Source organism: Dendropsophus ebraccatus, chromosome 13 (genome assembly GCF_027789765.1).
Source record: "Dendropsophus ebraccatus isolate aDenEbr1 chromosome 13, aDenEbr1.pat, whole genome shotgun sequence".
NCBI lineage: Eukaryota > Metazoa > Chordata > Amphibia > Anura > Hylidae > Dendropsophus > Dendropsophus ebraccatus.
The window spans coordinates 31,125,440-31,145,439 of record NC_091466.1 but is presented as its reverse complement, the minus strand read 5'-3'; the positions used below and the strand labels follow the sequence as shown (position 1 = coordinate 31,145,439).

Genomic DNA, 20,000 nt, shown 5'->3' with positions numbered 1-20,000 from the left:
CAGAGGGGCCATTTATTGGAGGATGCTACACAGAGGGGCTATATTTTGGGGGATGCTGCGCAGAGAGGCTATGTATTGGGGGGATGCTGCACAGAGGGGGCTATGCATTCTGATCTCCCATACAGCATCCAGTGTACAATACACCTAAGATCCTCCAACTATAAAAGCTGGAGAAACTACAACTCCCAACATTTACTGACAGTCTACAGCTCTTAGAATATGTTGGGATTTGTAGTACAGTGAATAGACAATCCTATGATAACAACTGGCGCTGTAGAGATTTATCGCTGGACCTCTCAGAAACTACAACTCTCATTATACCCTGAGAGATTTAGTGTAGGGTATTCTGAGAGTTCCAGTTCGACTGAAAACATGTTATTCATTAGGAAGTTGTCACAGATACTGATGAATCAAGGAAAGGGTCGGGTCAGCATGTCCTGTCTTACTGGTTCTTTATTGGTGGGCCCCAAAAATCATTTCCTCTGGTGGGCCCCAGGTACCCCAGTACGACACTGTATATATATATATATATATATATATATATATATATATATATATAAATATATATATATATATATATATATATGTTTATTTATTTTTATTTAAAGGAGTACTCCAGTCATCATGCAAAAAATAAAATTTATTCTTAGAACGTATCTAGCAGACAATACACAGAACCCTGCTGACATGGTCATTTTTGTAATTACATATCAATAAATAGTTGTACCATGCCGGGTTTGTTACAGCGCGCTCTCCTCCAGTGCTCTCCTCCATTTGCGGCAAATCCGGAGCTCCATGCTGCCTCACACACGGAGAGTGACCGGCACAGTTCCTCACCGCTCACAGCTCGGCCGCTATCGAGGATGGCCGGGCTGCTGTGCACTGCGGGGGTCCATAGCTGTGCTGCTTGACAACGTCCCGGCTCTACAAGCAGATGGGGAAGCCTGTCGAGGAATCCTCCCCCCCCACTACAGGCTTCCCCATCTGCCCGTATAGCCGGGACAATGTACAGCAGTCGTTGTGCCTTCCCCTCCATAGGCCATCCCCAGAACATTGTGCAAGAGCAGCGGTGGCCCCGTTCATCCATAGGGCACCTCCCCCTTGACAAACCTAAGCGACATGTCAGCGGTGCTGTATGATGGGGGACTACACTCCAGGCTTCCCTGTCTGCCTGTAGAGCCCGTAGAGGGACAATGTCTAGCGGCACCCCTCTTGTATGTCAGCATCTCAGTGGCTGTGTAATGGGGGGGGGGATATCACTGCAGGCTTCCCCGCCACCCCCTCTGTGACTCTCCAGCTGTTAAATTCTTTATTTAGAGAAACAGCAGGGAAACACAACAACACTCCAGGGCGCCAGTACACATAGCAAGTTGTGCACCAAAATAACACAGGAGCAGTTGTGTACAACTCCCATTATGCCTTGGTGACATTACATGATGGGAGTTGTAGTGATGCAACTTGGAGAGCTCCAGATTGCAGAACTACAACTCTCATCTTGTACTGTCACCACAACATGAGGATGGGGCTTGTAGTTATGCAACCAGGAGAACTCCAAGTTGGAAAACTACAACTCCCATAAAGTGTTGTCCCCACACCATGATCATGGGAGTTGTAGTTCTACAACCTAGAGCATTCCTGGTTGCATAATTACAACTCCCATCTTGTACCATCACCACAACATGAGGATGGGGCTTGTAGTTATGCAACCAGGAGAGCTTCAGGTTGCAGAACTACAAATCCCATACTGTACCATATATATTATAATTGTTTTTTATTATTTGACCTTAGAGATCACACTGTAGGCCCTGATCCAGTGATAGCATTGTCACATATTACTGCACATCTGGATAAAGTCTTAGGCCAGGCCCATGGCTTATGTGTGCTATGTGATTTCTCCCTCTACCTTATAGGAGTATATTCCTTCCTATGTCCGCAGAGGTGCTGGAGATCACATAACACACACAGTGCATGAGCCCGGCCATAGACCACAGCCACCACCCAGCAGTTATCATGGCCCAACTAAGCCCCGCCCCCTGCATGGAACATGGCAAAATGGCAGTTGGAAATGGCTGAACATGGGGAATAAGTAACAGGGTGTAAGGTATTTATAGCTCCCCATTCTACACATCTCCTCCCATCACCACTGTCTCCTATGGGGGGGGGCACCTATGTGATCATGTGACCAGGGAGGAGTATCTACAGGTACAGATACTCCTGGACAGGACACCCCACTATGTACACAACCCCATCTCTATACAAACATCCCACAGTGTATCCTATCTGCTATACCCTGCTATACTGGATGGGGAATTCTCACTCACATGTTCCTCGTAGACGACGGGAAAGTCCGTATCCTCCACGAACTGGTCCTCCTCGCTGTAGATGATCTTCAGCTCTTCCTCCATGACTATAAGTCTTCTCCTGTCGTCAATCTCTCACAAATCGCCTATGTGTGTGAGAAAATAAAAGATTACATGGAGAAAACAGATTAAAAATAGAAAATAACAAAAAATACCAGGAGCCAATGGATATGCATACTTACAGTCCAACTACTAATAAAGCTCTGAAGGGTCCAGTTTGTAAACAAATGACATCATGATTTTCAATAATCTTTATTTAAACATCTTGATACAAACACTTGTACTAACCATACAATGAACAGTCGGACATTGGCAGGAATTAGGGTGAATAAAATCTTGGTCTATGCGCTCGGCTGTAGTATTTTCTTATGATTTATACTGATATTTGATAATGTTGCTCAAAAAATTCAGAACTGGGGGGCGCAGTTTATCATTTTTAACACTAAAAGATACGCCGAAAACCTACTTCACCTTTCAGGTGGCGTAAGTTTTCGGCTGTGCGCACTGACGCGCACGGGATTTATGTAGAGGCGGTCCACCTCTACATAAATCTCCGTAGCGCCGGAGATGCGGGGACATTTATAAGTCCGGCGTAAAAACCGCCGGACTTAATAAATGTCCCCCATTGTGTTTTGTTATGGGGGGCGTATCTAGTGGTAAGGGTCATTCTAACTGGTTATAGGGGCACATTGTATCTGGCTATAGCAGACATGGAATTTGATCCAGGTAGTATATCTAGTAACAAGGGATATTGTATCTGGTTATAGGGGCATTGTATCTGGTTATAGGGGCATTGTATCTAGTTATAGGGGTATTGTATCTGGTTATAGGGGTATTGTATCTGGTTATAGGGGTATTGTATCTGGTTATAGGGGCATTGTATCTGGTTATAGGGGCATTGTATCTGGTTATAGGGGCATTGTATCTGGTTATAGGGGTATTGTATCTGGTTATAGAGGTATTGTATCTGGTTATAGAGGTATTGTATCTGGTTATAGGGGTATTGTATCTGGTTATAGGGGTATTGTATCTGGTTATAGGAGCATTGTATCTGGTTATAGGGGTATTCTATCTGGTTATATGGGTATTGTATCTAGTTATAGGGGTATTGTATATGGTCATAGGGGTATTGTATCTGGTCATAGGGGCATTGTATCTTGTTATAGGGGTATTGTATCTGGTTATAGAGGTATTGTATCTGGTTATAGGGGTATTGTATCTGGCTGCAGGAGGCACAGTGTTAAATTAGTTGGAAGTAAGTGTAACTTTCTTTCTGTTTGCAAGGCATTGTTTTGGATTATATGGGGCATTACTGGCTACAGGGGGCATTGTATGTGTTTTTAAAGGGCATACTGTATCTGACTAAAGGGGACATTGCATCTGGTCATAGGAGGCATATCTGGTTATATGGGGTGTTGTATCTGGCTGTAGGGAGCATTGTCTCTAGCTACTGAGGCATTACCACTGGCTATAGGGGGCCTATCTGTCTACAGGGACCACTGAATCTGGCTGCAGGCGGCATATCTAGCTACAGGGGCCTTATTATTTTATTATTGGCAAAAGGGGATGTTATTATAGGGGAATGTGGTCATCATAATAGATTATGGAGCATTGTTACTGGCTGCAAGAGAGTTTTATTACTTGTTACAGGGTCATTATTGCTGACTACTGGTGACACTATTACTGGGAATGGGGGCTTTATACCTGGCTACAGGGGGCACTATTACTGGGGAAGGGGCATTACTAATGGCTACAGGGCTCCATATTACTGGGGAAGGGGCATTACTAATGGCTACAGGGGTCCATATTACTGGGGAAGGGGCATTACTAATGGCTACAGGGCTCCATATTACTGGGGAAGGGGCATTACTAATGGCTACAGGGCTCCATATTACTGGGGAAGGGGCATTACTAATGGCTACAGGGGGCACTGTTACTGGGGGAGGGGCATTACTAATGGCTACAGGGGGCACTGTTACTGGGGAAGGGGCATTACTAATGGCTACAGGGCTCCATATTACTGGGGAAGGGGCATTACTAATGGCTACAGGGCTCCATATTAATGGGGAAGGGGCATTACTAATGGCTACAGGGCTCCATATTACTGGGGAAGGGGCATTACTAATGGCTACAGGGGTCCATGTTACTGGGGAAGGGGCATTACTAATGGCTACAGGGCTCCATATTACTGGGGAAGGGGCATTACTAATGGCTACAGGGGGCACTGTTACTGGGGAAGGGGCATTACTAATGGCTACAGGGGGCACTGTTACTGGGGGAGGGGCCTTACTAATGGCTACAGGGGACACTAATATTTGAGAAGGAAGCATAATAACTGCGACATACAGGTCAGTCACATTGTTATTGAGGGATCTGATCTGGAAAGGAGCTGCTGACAGAGCCTATGGCTGCAGTGGGATCTTAGTCCTTGGGGTCTCATTGAGTAAATCATATCACTTGGGGGTACTCTTCTTCCTTCTCTAATACCTGACCCTCTGCATCTCTTTCCTTCTGCCTAAATTCCTTTTTCCTTTTGTCTATTCCTATTTTAAGGAATCTTCTGAAGTGTTAGCGTCATCTCAAACTATACAGTCTGTAGCTGTATTTCAGTTTTTCTCCAAGATCTCAAGCATTCGATACAAGTATTCAGCAGGACTCGCTTAGATGATTCTATACTGAAGTTCTAGTATTTTCTTAAAGGGGTTGTCCAGCAAAAATCTTTTTCTTTCATATCAACTGGTGTCAGAAAGTTATATAGATTTGTAATTTACCTCTATCAAAATATCTCAAGTCTTCTCATACTTAGCTGATACTTAGCTGATACTTAACTCATTAGCTGCTGTATGTCCTGAAGGAAATGTTTTATTTTCAGACTGACACAGTGCTCTCTGCTGACATCTCTGGCCGAGACAGGAACTGTCCAGTGCAGGAGAGGTTTTCTATGGGGATTCATAGAAAACCGAGAGAGAGAGTTCCTGTCTTGGCCAGAGAGGACAGCAGAGAGCATTGTGTCAATCTGAAAATAAACAACAATTCCTGCAGGACATACAGCAACTAATAAGTATGGGAAGACTTGAGATTTTTTAAAAGAAGTAAATTACAAATCTGTATAACTTTATGACATCAGTTGATTTTCGCAGGATAACCCCTTTAAACCTTTAGAGATTGTGCCACACAATTCTGCCTGTAAACAGGCCCACTTATATACGTGTATAGCACAGTTCTATTGCTCACCTAGGCCCACCTAGATGGTTGTATGGCCTGACTCTAATATTCCCATAGGCCCACCCGGATGATCACAGAGCACAGCTCCAACAATCACCTAGGCCTAACTAGAGGGCTAAATAGCGCAGTTCCCACTTTCATCTCGGCAATCATAGATAGTTATAGTTACTGTTTCAGTGTTAACCTAGGCCTACTTACATGATTATATAAGTCAGCTCCAATATTTGCCCGGGCTCACTTACATGATTATATAGGTCAGCTCCAATATTTGCCCGGGCTCACTTACATGATTATATAGGTCAGCTCCAATATTTGCCCAGGCCCACCCAGGTGAACATATAGCACAGCTCCAACAATCACCTAGACCCCTTCAGATAATTATAAACCACCCTTAGTACCCATTTACACAGAAAGATTATCTGACAGATTATCTGCTAAAGATTTGAAGCCAAAGACAGGAATGGATTTGAAAAAAGGAGAAATCTCAGGCTTTCCTTTATGACCTGATCTCTGTTTATAGTCTGTTTCTGGCTTTGGCTTCAAATCTTTATCAGATAATCTGTCAGATAATCTTTCTGTATAAATGGACCCCTGCAATGTTCACCCAGGCCCACCCAGGGTACTACTCCTCCCCTGGACCATTTCTTTCCCTAATATTGCCCTCTTAAGGGGGGAGCTCCCTGCAATACCTTTTTTCCCACCAGAATAGACACAATTTCTTCCCAATATTTTCTCAGTTGGGCACATGCCCAGAAGAAATGTAACATATATAATCCGTCTTCACCTTGTAGTGTTTGGATTTTAATAATACCGTCACTCTGTGCAACCTCAAAGAGTCTTTTATCCTTTTGTCAGCATGTTTCAATTGAAAATAAGTGCAGATCGGTCAGGGTCCGGCTGCTGAGAACCCAAGGGGCTGGTGCCAGACCAAAATGATAGTTACACTTTAAGACTACCCTCCATGAATAAATCCATTACTGTATAACCTTTCTCCTTACGGAATCCCTGATTTGATAGTTTTAGAAACTCTGGAAAATTTCTAAACTTCCATGAATCCTGCAAATTCTTTTTGTTTGTGAGTAAGGAGACCTAACCAATCCTTCGCATTCCATATTATTCTTACTCCACCTCATTTTAATTTGACAAATAATTTTTTTCTCCTTCTTCCTTAGAAAAAGTTTTTATCTATTCTGAATCTTTGTGGCTAGGCTACTTGACACTCTAAGGGTGCCCTTACACATAGGTTTTTTTGGGCGTCAATGTGACGCATAGCATTTTTGCCTTTCAGTGTGAAAGTCTTTGAGACTTTGGCCGTTATTCGGGTCTCCATTTTTCCCCGAAGTTTGTATTCAGGTCAAGATGTTGACTAATCAGCAGCTAAGTGCTACTTTACCCACTGATTGGCGGAAACCAGCTCTCAGGGTATGCTGGGAGTTGTAGTTTCTGAGAGAACAACACTTTAATAAATCAGTGTGTGCAGAGTCTCCTGGTGGCTGCAATCTGTGGGTGACAAGCATCAGCCCTGAAGGTCCAGCAATACATCTGTCTACAGCGGTAGTTATCAGAGGATTGTACTACTGTACTACAACTCCCAGCATATCCTGAGGGCTGCAGACTGTCAGTACATGCTGGGAGTTGTAGTGCCTGCAACAGTTGTAGTTGGGTCCTATACACTGGATGCTTTGTGGCATATAAAAATACATAGATCTGTGGGGGGTTAGTGTAGGGAAGTGACCCCAGAACATCACTAATAGGGTAGGGGTAGATGTTTTTGTTATTTCCCCTATTAGTGCTGTTCTGGGGTCTCTCCTCTACACTGAGCCCCCACAGATCTATGTATTCTTATATGCCACAAAGCATCCAATGTATGATGCACCTAGGACCCAACTACAACAGCTGCAGGCACTACAACTCCCAGCATTTACTTACAGTCTGCAGCCCTCAGGATATATGCTGGGAGTTGTAGTACTTGCAGCTCTTGTAGTTGGGTCCTAGTTTAAAAGTTTGCGCTAGTGTACTGTAGTGACCGCGGGGCTGTGTCAGTACACTACTGCAAACCAGTGGTGTAGCTATAGGGGTCGCATCGGTCACCAGGGGGAGAATCTGGGGAGGCAGGGGGAGCAGCTGGGGAGCAGGGTTAACAGCTGTGGGGCAGAGGGAGCAGCTGGGGGGCAGGGGGAGCAGCTGAGGTGGCACGGGGAGTAGATGGGGGCAGGAGGAGCAGCTGGGATGAAAGGGGCAGGGGGAACAGCTGGGGGGCAGTGGCAGAAGATGGGGGAAGGGGGAGCAACTGTGGGGCAGAGGGATCAGCTGGGGTAAGGGGGAGCAGCTGGGGTGGCAGAGGGAGAAGATGGGGGGCAGGGGGAGCAGCTAGGGTGGCAGGGGGAGTAGATGGGACAGGAGGAGCAGCTGGGGTGACAGGGGCAGCAGCTGGAGTGGCAGTGGTAGTAGATGGGGGCAGAAGGAGCAGCTTGGGTGACAGGCAGGGGGAGCAGATTGGGGCAGCTGGGGTGACAGGGAGAAGATGGGGGCAGCTGGGGTGGCAGAGGAGAAGATGGAGTGGCAGGGGGAGAAGATGGGGGGCAGGGGAGCAGCTGGGGTGGCAGGGGGAAAAGATGGGGGCAGGGGGAGCACAGACAGCCTCTATCACAGGCCAGAAGCTCACAGCTACAGCCTCACGGTACCCGAACTTCTCTCCTGCTTGAGAATTTCGGGACCGCAGGGCTGCAGCTGTGAGCTTCTGGCCTGTGATAGATCCTGGGCCTATGGCGGCAGGGGTTCTAAATATTTTTTTAATAAAAAAACATTTGCTTCCCTGCGGGTGCCGCCTCCCGCAAAGCGCCGCCCTAGGCACCGAACCATGGGTGCCTAGTGGCAAATACGGCCCTGTATGTACACAGTGACCCCAGCAGCAGAATAGTGAGTGCTGCTCTGGAGTATAATACAGGATGTAACTCAGAATCAGTACAGGATAAGTAATGTAATTTATGTACACAGTGACCCCACCAGCAGAATAGTGAGTGCTGGCGTGGAGTATAATACAGGATGTAACTCAGAATCAGTACAGGATAAGTAATGTAATGTATATACACAGTGACCCCATTAGCAGAATAGTGAGTGCAGCTCTGCAGTATAATACAGGATGTAACTCAGGATCAGTACAGGATCAGTAATGTAATGTATGTACACAGTGACCCCACCAGCAGAATAGTGAGTGCAGCTCTGCAGTATAATACAGGATGTAACTCAGTTTCTCCAATTATTTTTCCTATATTATATATATTTAATCTGTGCAATGCTAAATAGGGATAAAAGAAGTTCTATGCAGTCTTCTAGCTGTATAGCACATCTGGAGTAATACTACTGTAGTGTAGGACCATGCTGGGACATCTCATTACTCATGTATAAATAATGAGCGGCTTCCACACAACCTCGGATGTAACAGACCCAGAAATGTTATTAACGAATTAAAATCAATCAGGGCACATTTTCGTCTGTGGAAGGGGAACGCACACCGAGGGCCGGTGGGCCACCAGCCAATATCTTCCATGCCTTGCAGAATCACTAAGTCACATAACATAAAGCAGGAGACATAACACAGCTTGGGAAACATTTCAAGTATTACATGTCATAGAAAGCTATGCTGTGACCTTGTCTGAGCAACAACATTCAAGGACGAGTCTTCTGATATTAGAGGGGGTGTCTAAGGGAACACAATGCGGTCCCTACTAGGACAGGTTCATGTCATTGCAGCCCTCTACACTGGGACAGGATCATCCCCCCTGACTTATTTCTTAATGTTAATACAGATGAGACATCCAGAACAGTCTCCTACTATTCATATAAAGAGTGGTCCTGACTCTAACTTCTCATATCTTCCTTTATTTGGCTTACAGCTCTAAATTTTCTGCAACAATAAAATTCTTATCATCTGCGGCCACCACTAGGGGGCACTAACTGAAGACACATCATGACTGATAATAATAGTGATCATACATTTGTATACAGTGAGCTCACAAACCTACAATCTTACGGTTGGGGTCTATTCACATAGATACAGTCATATGAGACAATAGTGAGTGCAGCTCTGCAGTATAATACAGGATGTAACTGTGATCAATTGTTGCATTTTTGGTAATATTTTTAAATTTTAATGTAATAAAATGCACAAATGTGAACAGAGAGCAATAGTTTTGGTGGCTGGAGGATAGTGATCCTGCAGAGTCCTGAGAGGTGAGTAAGACCTGATTTCAGCACCAGCTCTCCGGACAGCTCCAAGTGCTGAATCCCTATAGAGAAGCAGAGTAGCAGAGATTTATAACTACAGGCTCATCGGGAGGTACTACAAGGCTCAGCATACCTTCTGCCAGGAAATATCAGGTCGCTCCCTGGTCCTAAAAGGATTTATCCTCTTCCCATAGTGAATCCTGGTGCCATCTATACCCCAGGAAAGGGATGAGCACACACCCGGCTGTCCACATAATGGAGAACCTGACCCATCAGACCAGTCACCTTCTTCTATTGCTCCATGTTCAGTTCTCCATTACAGACACTACTGGGGGGGACAGGGACTACTGGGGTATGACTGGTCTGCAGGGCCTCATACATCTCATGTGTGATCTGACTCCTTTCCACCATAGCCAGCAGGAATAATTTTTGTTTACAGGATGTAACTCAGGATTAGTACAGGATCAGTAATGTCATTTATGTACACAGTGACCCCACCAGCAGAATAGGGAGTGCAGCTCTGGGGTATGATACAGGATGCAACTCAAGATGAGTATAGGATCAGTTATGTAATGTATGTACACAGCATAGGAATGCCCCGGTATGAGGCCACCGTAACGTGGTGGGGTAGTTTACACCATTTTCAAGTGGTAACCAAGAGCCTCATTATTTTTGTGGAAGTTTTTTTGGCAGTTAGGGGGGGGCTGCTTTTAACTATTTCCATGTTTGTAGTGGGTCTGTATCTTGCCATTGCGGTGAGCTGTTGCATTTTTCTATGTTTTTGTGTGTTATGTACACAGTGACCCCATCAGCAGAATAGTGAGTGCAGCTCTGGGGTATAATACAGGATATAACTCGGGATCAGTACAGGATAAGTAATTTAATGTAAATACACGGTGACCTCACCGGCAGAATAGTGAGTGCAGCTCTGCAGTATAAAGCCATGTTCACACCCTGTAACAGACTAGCCGTTCCCTGACCCGGCCGGTCTCTAAAAAAAAGATCTTTGGCGCCGCAGCGTTCTGATGCAGGCGCATCCATGTGCACCCGCATCAGAACTCCCCACAGCACACAATGAAACTTCGGCCGGGGCCGCTCGCTTCATTTAGTGAACTGATATGGCTGAATAGTGGTCGCAGAAAACTGACATGTCAGTTCTTTGCAGCGCTGCAGGGTATCCCAGCTGAATCGTATACTATGGGGGAGATTTATGAAAGGATGTAAATATACACCTGGTGTAAACCGTCCACAGCAGCCAATCACAGCTCCTCTTCTATTTTACCAGAGCTGAAAGCTGAGCTGTGATTGGTTGCTGTGGGCAGTTTACACCAGGTGTATATTTACACCCTTTCATAAATCTCCCCCTATGTGTATATGCGCCAGCCGAGATCCCATAGAAGAAAAGGCAACGTATGTTTCCGTACAAAGTACGGCCGTTGTTGCCGATTTCAACAACTGCCGTACTTTTACGGAAACATCCTTTGTGTGAACATAGCTTAATACAGGACGTAACTCAGGATCAGTACAGGATAAGTAATGCATGTACACAGTGACCTCACCAGCAGAATAGTGAGTGCAGCTCTGGAATATAATACAGGATGTAGCTCAGGATCTGTACAGGATCAGTAATGTAATGTATGTACACAGTGACCCCACCAGCAGAATAGTGAGTGCAGCTCTGGAGTATATTACACCTTTGTTCATAGGCTGAGCCTAGTATTGCAGTTTAGCCCCATTTGACACTACAGATGACATGTAAGTTATCTCTTCTGCTTGGAGCATACAAGTCTCTGCTACAGGTGAATGTGGGTCATCAGCTGTGGCCGCTCTCAGCCTCTTAGCCCTATTACACGGGACGATTATCGTGCGAAAAATCGTTAAATCGTTCGAATTTAAACAATAATCGTTCTGTGTAATTGCAGGCAACGATCGAAAAATCATTTGTATGTCGTTAATCGTTGATTTAGATCTAAACCTAAAATTATAGTTAATTGTTCGCTAATCGTTCGCTGTAATTCCACGTTCGTTCGATCAAGTTCCGCATTTTTTCACTAATCATTCACTGTAATTGTACACTGTTCATTGTTTTTCTGGGATCAGAAGGAACAAACGATCATAGTAACGATCGCAATAACGTGTGGTGAACAATTTCAGGTTAACGATAAACATATATCTCGTTTGCGATCGTTAATCGTTAATCTTTAAAAATCGCTCAGTGTACACCTCTAGGATGAGATGTGACAAAATCAATGAAGCTGCAGGATCAATACTCCCAATCCTCGTCTTTAATAAGTAATGGTGCGGGGGCGCCTGGAAAGATGCCCTTAGGCGACTGCCCACATGGCCACCGCTCCAGCACGGGCTCACCGGGAAATAAAGGATCCGGTTTTATCTTCTATATCTAATTGTGTAAAATAAAATCTGTGCAGTGTCTCCTTGGAGAAAACGATTCCGCTCATTTACATCTCACCTTGTTTCCAGGCTGAAAATAACCCAAAAAAGAAGGTGAAAATATACAGGATATGAATGAGGGCACCCAGCTTTCCCAGAACCCTGCAGCCCAGGGATTGTATAGTCATTGTAGAAGTCTGGGAAAGCTGGGCGACAAAGCATGAAGGAGCTGTAGTCAGGGCCGGCGTCAGCACAGGGCTTACCTGGGCAAGTGCCGGGGCCCAAAGCATCTCTAGGGGTCCAGAGAGGGAGAGGGGCCCGGTTTTCTGATGTTCAGCCCGCTCACTGCAGTCCAGGGTGTACACTGAACATCAGAAGACACAGGAGACGGAGCAGGACCTGCACAGAGAGAGAAAAGGGTGAAGGACCTGATCACATGACCTTAAGGTCCTCAACCTCTCAGTGTGGAGAGCAGCCCGACAGAGAGGAAGAGGGAGAAGACTGAGCTGTAACTGCTGTGTGTCAGTGTCCAAGTGTGTCAGTGTCAGTCAGTCGGTCAGTATCTATGTCAATAATGTATGTTTGTATATGTTAGTGGTGTCTCACGTTATTGTGCATAGTGTGTAAATGAGGGGCCCGCTGAGGCTTGGTCGCCCAAGAGCCCACAAAAACCTGGAGCCAGCCCTGGCTGTAGTAATACTCTCTCACATCCTGCTGTCCCAGATCAGACACTAATCCTATGTATTACTGGGAGATATGGTGCGTTTACACAGGCAAATAAATCTGACAGGTTTTGGATTTGAAAAGAGGAGAAATCTCAGTCTCTCCTTTGTGACCTGTTCCCTGTTTATAGTCTGTTCCTGGCTTTGGCTTCAAAAATCTGTCAGATAACTCTGTCTGTGTAAACACACAGATAGATAGATAGATAGATAGATAGATAGATAGATAGATAGATAGATAGATAGATAGATAGATTCTGGCAGATATATAGGTAATAATAGAATAACATCCACCTGCTCCAGCCTCCAGTATTTAGGCTTATAGGGAACAGAGTTTTTTATGTGATATGCTGCCCTCTTGTGGTACAAATGTAGTGCTAGGATGATGCACTGCTAATTTTTTTGTTTGTTTGTTTTTTACATATAACTTGAGCACTAAAATCGTTACCCCAGGTCACTGCGCTCATGCACGCTACAATAGTCGGGATAGGAGATAACTCCAGTCTTGGCTGTTTAAATCTTTGAAATTAAGTAAATAGTGAAGGGGTTATAAAGACCATTGTGGGTCCATCAGATGACAAACACTTTTTCTCCATGGCAGTCATGTAGTTTATTGCATGGGCTCCTACCTATGTACAGCACTGAATATTCCTACCTTTAGTGTTGCCTACTGGATTTGCATGGGGCTTCCTTGCTGCATTGATAGGACCCTAGGTCTTTGAGACTTTGGGCGTTTTTCGAGTCTGCATTTTTCCCCTGATGCTGGAGCATTGTCGTCTCAGCCAGTCAGTGGCTGCAGCTGTTGTTTTGAAGGCTCCATCTTTGAACAGGCAGAGCCTAGCACACTTGTAGCTCAGTGCACCAGGCTCTGCTGAAGAAGAGACGTCGGAGGAGAGTATCAATCGCGCTCCCCTTCTTCTCCCAACACTGCACCCATCCCAGCAAGAAAAGGGGGCAATTAACCCCCTACCTTGCTGGGAAGGATACATTGTGACATCAATGTGGCCCCCCCATGGGGCTAAGTGAGGATGGCATGCCTCCATACTTCATGATTCAGTTGGCACACAAAGGGTTAAGTGTGGATGCCATGCATCCATACTTAACCCCTTGTGTGCCATACTGTAAGCTGCACCTGCCAAGATGCTGCATACTGTAAGGTGCGGAAAACCTGTCACAATGATGGGTGTTCAGCTCCTGGACTTTTTGTGTGTGTTTTTCCCTTTTGTCTTTCAGATATCAGTATCCAGAGGATTATGTTGGGTTTGTTGGACTACGTCGATGCCCAGCATTTTTTTTTAATAAAATGATCAAAGAAGGGTGTGGGGGTGTTCTTTTTTAATAAAAGACTTTTTTCTATTGTCTTGTGTTTTATTTTAGGCTTAGTAATGGAAGCTGTAATGTAATGGAAGCTGTCTGACAGAATCAATTAATAAGTCGAGGACTAGTTTTAGCCTGTATAAAATGGCTAACACTAACCCCCCCCCATTATTACCCAAGTACCCCCCGCACCAGGGGTACTGGCAAGAGCCGGGTACCAGTAGCCAGTAGTCCCAGAGTGTCAAATTTGGCGCTTCTGAACTGGGTGATAGCAGGCCAGGTTTAACACTGTGGGAATACTGGTACCCGGCTGTCCCCAGTACCCCTGGTGCAGTGGGTATTGGGGTAATATTGGGGGGAGGGTTAGTGTTAGCCATTTTATACCAGCTAACAATAGGCTTTGACTTAGAAATGGATGTCGTCTATCAGACAGCTTCCACTACTAAGCCTGAAATAAAAATAGAACAATACAATAGAGAAACGTCCATTATTCAAAAAAGAACACCCCCACACCCCTCGCTGACCATTTTATTAAAAAAAAAAAAAGAAAAATGCTGGTCATAGCCATAGTCTACCGAATTTGACGCAGTCCTCTGGATACGGATATTTAAAAAATAAAACACACAAAAAAGGCCCGGGGAAAAACACCCATCATTGTGAGAGGTGTTCTGCACATTACAGTATGCAGCATTTTGGCAGATGCTGCTGACAGTATTCCACACAAGGGGTTAAGTGAGGATGCATGCCATCCTCACTTAATCCCATGGAGTAAGGGGGCACATTGATATCATAATGTATCCATAATTGCCGCCCTCCCTTGCAGAATTTGGTTGCCGTACTAGGGGGGAGAGAGGGAGCCCTATTGATACTCACCCCAATGTCTTCTCTCTTCAGCAGAGCCCGGCACATAGAGCTACTAGTGGAAGACCTGAAATTATTTAATAGAAGTAAATTACAAATCTCTGGCACTTTGACACAGTCGATTTGAAAGAAAGTTTTTTGCTGGCGTTGCTCTTTAAGGAAGTATGGAGTGGGTATATCTGCAGTTGTCACCCGCTGTCTCACTCCAACACTGTTTGTTTAACCCCCTAGATGCTTTACCCCCAAGCAATGAAAGAATATGGTGTCAATCAGCTGTCTTGGCAGCCTTCTCAAGGCTTCTGTAGCTGCCATGATAGTTTTCCTTAATAGGAGTGGAGTGGGTATATCTGCAGTTGTCACCCGCTGTCTCACTCCAACACTGTTCGTTTAACCCCCTAGATGCTTTACCCCAAGCAATGAAAGAATATGGTGTCAATCAGCTGTCTTGGCAGCCTTCTCAAGGCTTCTGTAGCTGCCATGATAGTTTTCCTTTAATAGGAGAGCAGTCACCAAGACAATGCTATCTAATCTATGGCCATCATATTATAGAGCAGGAAGAACTGAGCGGATTGATATATATCTTTGTGTGAACAGATCAGTGTAACTTGTTGATTGAAATCCCTGACCATTCTGTGGTAAAGAGTCCAGTGGGCGGAGTCACTAAAAATCTGATTTCTGTAAAAAAAACTTTTCCCACATTCTGAACATTAAAATGGCTTCACCCCTGTGCGAATTATTTTATGTTTCGTAATACTGTATTTCTTTGTAAAACATTTCCCACATCCTGAACATGAAAATGGATTCTCCCCTGTTTGAATTTTTTTATGTTTAGTAAGACTGGATTACTTTGTAAAACATTTCCCACATTCTGAACATGAAAATGGCTTCTCCCCTGTGCGAATTATTTGATGTTTAGTAAGACTGCATTTCTTTGTAAAACATTTCCCACACTCTGAACATAAAAATGGCTTGTCTCCTGTGTGAATTTTTGGATGTTGAGTAAGACTGTAGTTCTTTGTAAAAAATTTCCCACATTCTGAACATGAAAAAGGCTTATCCGTTGTGTGGATTTTTTGATGTTTAGTAAGATCTGATTTCTGTAAAAAAAAAAATTCCACATTCTGAACATGAAAATGGTTTCTCCCCTGTGTGAATTTTTTGATGTTTAGTAAGATCTGATTTCTGTAAAAAAAAAACCTTTTCCCACATTCTGAACATGAAAATGGCTTCTCCCCTGTGCGAATTATTTGATGTTTAGTAAGACTGGATTTCTTTGTAAAACATTTACCACATTTTGAACATCAAAATGCTTCTCCCCTGTGTGAATTAATGTTTAGTAAGACTGGATTCTTTGTAAAACATTTCCCACATTCTGAACATGAAAATGGCTTTGTGCAAATTATTTGATGCTGAGTAAGACTGTATTTCTTTGTACAACATTTCCCACATTCTGAACATGAAAATGGGTTTCTCCCCTGTGCGGATTTTTGATGTTTAGTAAGACTGGATTTCTTAGTAAAACATTACCCACATTCTGAACATGAAAATGGCTTCTCCCCTGTGTGAATTTTTTTGATGTTGAGTAAGACTGGATTTCTTTGTAAAACATTTCCTACGTTCTGAACATGAAAATGGCTTCTCCCCTGTGTGAATTTTTTGATGTTGAGTAAGACTGGATTTCTTTGTAAAACATTTCCTACGTTCTGAACATGAAAATGGCTTCTCCCCTGTGTGAATTTTTTGCTCTATATACAGACCAATATTACTGCCATAGAGTCACCACCATATAATGACTCTAAATACACCATATACAGATCAATATTATGCGGCAGTCACTGTATGGCAGTAATATTGATCTGTATATAGTGTGTATATATAGTCATTATGTGGTGGTCACCTCTATGGCAGTAATATTGGTCTTTATATAGTGTATATATAGAGTCGTTATGTGGCAGTCAATGTATGGCAGTAATGACTGTATATACACACTATATACAGACCAATATTACTGCCAAAGAGTGACCACCGCATAATGACTCTATATACACTGTATACAGACCAATATTACCGCCATACAGTGACCACCACTTAAAGTGACTGTACCACCAGGCCCAGGCTGAAGCACTGGAGGCGGGCCGACCCACCCTTAGTGGAGGAAACCCCACCCCTCCATGACGTGACTCCATTAGAATCAATGGAACCCTACCATAGAGGGGCGGGGTTTCCCCCACTAAGGGTGGATTGGCCCGCCTCCAGTGCTTCAGCCTGGGCCTGGTGGTACAGTCACTTTAAGGACTGAATACCACTTATTTTTTCCTCAATAAAATACACCATATCACCTTAGTGACATTATAATACACTATACATAGGAGCTGCAGCCAATCACCGGCCTCAGTTACACTATACATAGGAGCTGCAGCCAATTACCGGCCTCAGTTACACTATACATAGGAGCTGCAGCCAATCACCGGCCTCAGTTACACTATACATAGGAGCTGCAGCCATCACCCGGCCTCAGTTACACTATACATAGACCTCTGCAGCCAATCCCGGCCTCAGTTACACTATACATAGGAGCTGCAGCCAATCACCGGCCTCAGTTACACTATACATAGGAGCTGCAGCCAATCACCGGCCTCAGTTACACTATACATAGGACTGCAGCCAATCACCCGTGCCTCACCATCCAGAGCCACACCCTATACACATGACATGTAACACACACTACATTCATGCATTGATACACATAACATCATACCATTACACACTACATGTACAGTATACTTACTCCCTCTAGCAGCATGCTGGTGTATGGTCCTTGGCCATGGCAGAGCAGCGCAGGAGGGGGTCATGTGCAGTAAGAGGAGCTGGGGGGAGGTGAGCCACCCATGGAGCACACACCGGCCCAGCGTCCTGCAGCCTCTGTGTGCACCCTGATAGCAGCCGTTAGCTGTAGCCAGGGATCACTGCCAGAGCCTGCAGGACGCTGTCTGTGCTCTCCTGCCCTACTGTAACTTGGGGGCCCTGGGTGTATATACAAGAGGTGTATATACAATTGCAAAATGATCCAAAATTTGCTATTCTAGAAAACTAACAGCTTTGGTTAAAGAGGCACATGACAGCAACATAATACATGATGACTTGAAAGACTTTTCTAATAGTGGAGCACCCGATTACACCTATACTATACTTCATTCCTAAGATTCACAAGAATGTAAAAAAAAAACCTGGAGACCGATAGTATCGGGAAGGAGATTCTGTGGTAAATCATTGATCCATATTTTTAGATAAAGTCTTTCACCATTAGCCCAGGGGCCAGATCCTTCTTAAGAGACTCAACACATTTCCGGAACATCATCAATCACTGTCCATTCCATCAGGCACTTTACCTTGTCACTTTAGACATTTGTAGCTTATATACATCTTTGAAATCAGCGGGGGTATGTCAGCCATGATGAATGTTTACCAAAACTTCAGATGCTCCCGCAGAGAAGGATTTTTTACTACAATTGCTGAATTTAGTCCTCAGTAACAATTACTTTGTTTTTGATGGCCAATTGTACATGCAACAGAGAGCCTGGCGATGGGTGCCAATGTGGCACCCACCTATGCAATATAGTGGTTGCTGAGTTGGAGGAACGCGTCATCTATGGAACCCACCCACTTCCAACGTCCTGGGGTGGTGGCGTTCCATCATGACTTGTTCCTTCTGTGGACGGTCACACAGTTTGAATGAGTTGTTTATGCATTTGAATAGCGTGGATGAAACAATTAATTCACAGCCACCCAACTCACATGATCGTATACATTACCTGGACGTTTGAAGTGACCTTAATAGGGGATAGACTGTTCAGCAGCATCTATCACAAAGAGACGACGTAACAATACACTCAGGTTGACAGTCTGCCATCCCCGACAAATTGATCAGATCCCTCCATATAGTCAGGATGACAGAGCCAAGAGCATCACAGACCCAGAAATGGATGTTGATAGGAACACTTGACAAAATGGCCAGAGGAATTCCCATACAGGGAATATCCACTTAGATTAGTGGTAAGAGAGCAAAGAAGGGTTAATAGACTGGACAGACATACATTACTCACACAGAGAAATCCAGAAATTAATTAAATCGTATACCCTTCATAACAACCTACACACATCTATCCCCGCAAATATGTCCAATTATTCAAAAACATTGGCAGATTGTCAGGAATAGCTACAAAATATACATGAATTTCAAATCCGCCATATTGGTCATATCATACCGCAGGAACAGCAATTTAAGAGACAGAAATGTCAAGACGGATGTACATTGCCAAGGAGGACCACAAAGATATTTAGTACACGTCAAAAAAAAGGATCGGACCCAGTTTTATCTTGTGTTAACTGCAAACACATGTGTAAGGCGAGAAATTCATTTCACCCCGTGACCTAAGAGAGGTATCCCATAGACAGTATCTAACGTAACTCGAGTTGGATGGTATGTATTATGGTGCACTTGTAAAACAATTTACGTTGGGGAAACCACCAATACCTTAAAACTAGGTTAACCCAACACAGAATATCGATCCGTAAGGGCAACATGGACTTACCTGTACCTAAGCATTTCCCAATGTCGGGCACAACCGAAAGGATCTAAATTCTGATAATCGATCAGTTGTTCAGGACCAAAGAGGGGAGGTGATAAGGCACACACTCCTAAAAATGAAGAGAGAGTGGATTCCCAAACTTTGAGCATTGGGGCCCGTATGGCCCTCAATAGTGAATATAAAGTTAACTAGGTTAGGTATAGGGGAAAAAATGACTTGCTATTGAACTGCCAAATATAGTCCTGTGTTTGCATCAAACATGTACTATATGAGACTAGTATCTAATGTTCTGTTTTTGCTTAATTTATAGA

The 20,000-nt window shown here is 44.2% G+C and overlaps 1 pseudogene; it reads right to left on the bottom strand.

Annotated features, from left to right (window-relative positions):
* Positions 1-14,664: 14,664 nt before the first annotated feature.
* On the bottom strand, positions 14,665-16,837 carry LOC138770535 (gastrula zinc finger protein XlCGF26.1-like; annotated as a pseudogene).
* Between the last annotated feature and the right edge of the window lie 3,163 nt (positions 16,838-20,000).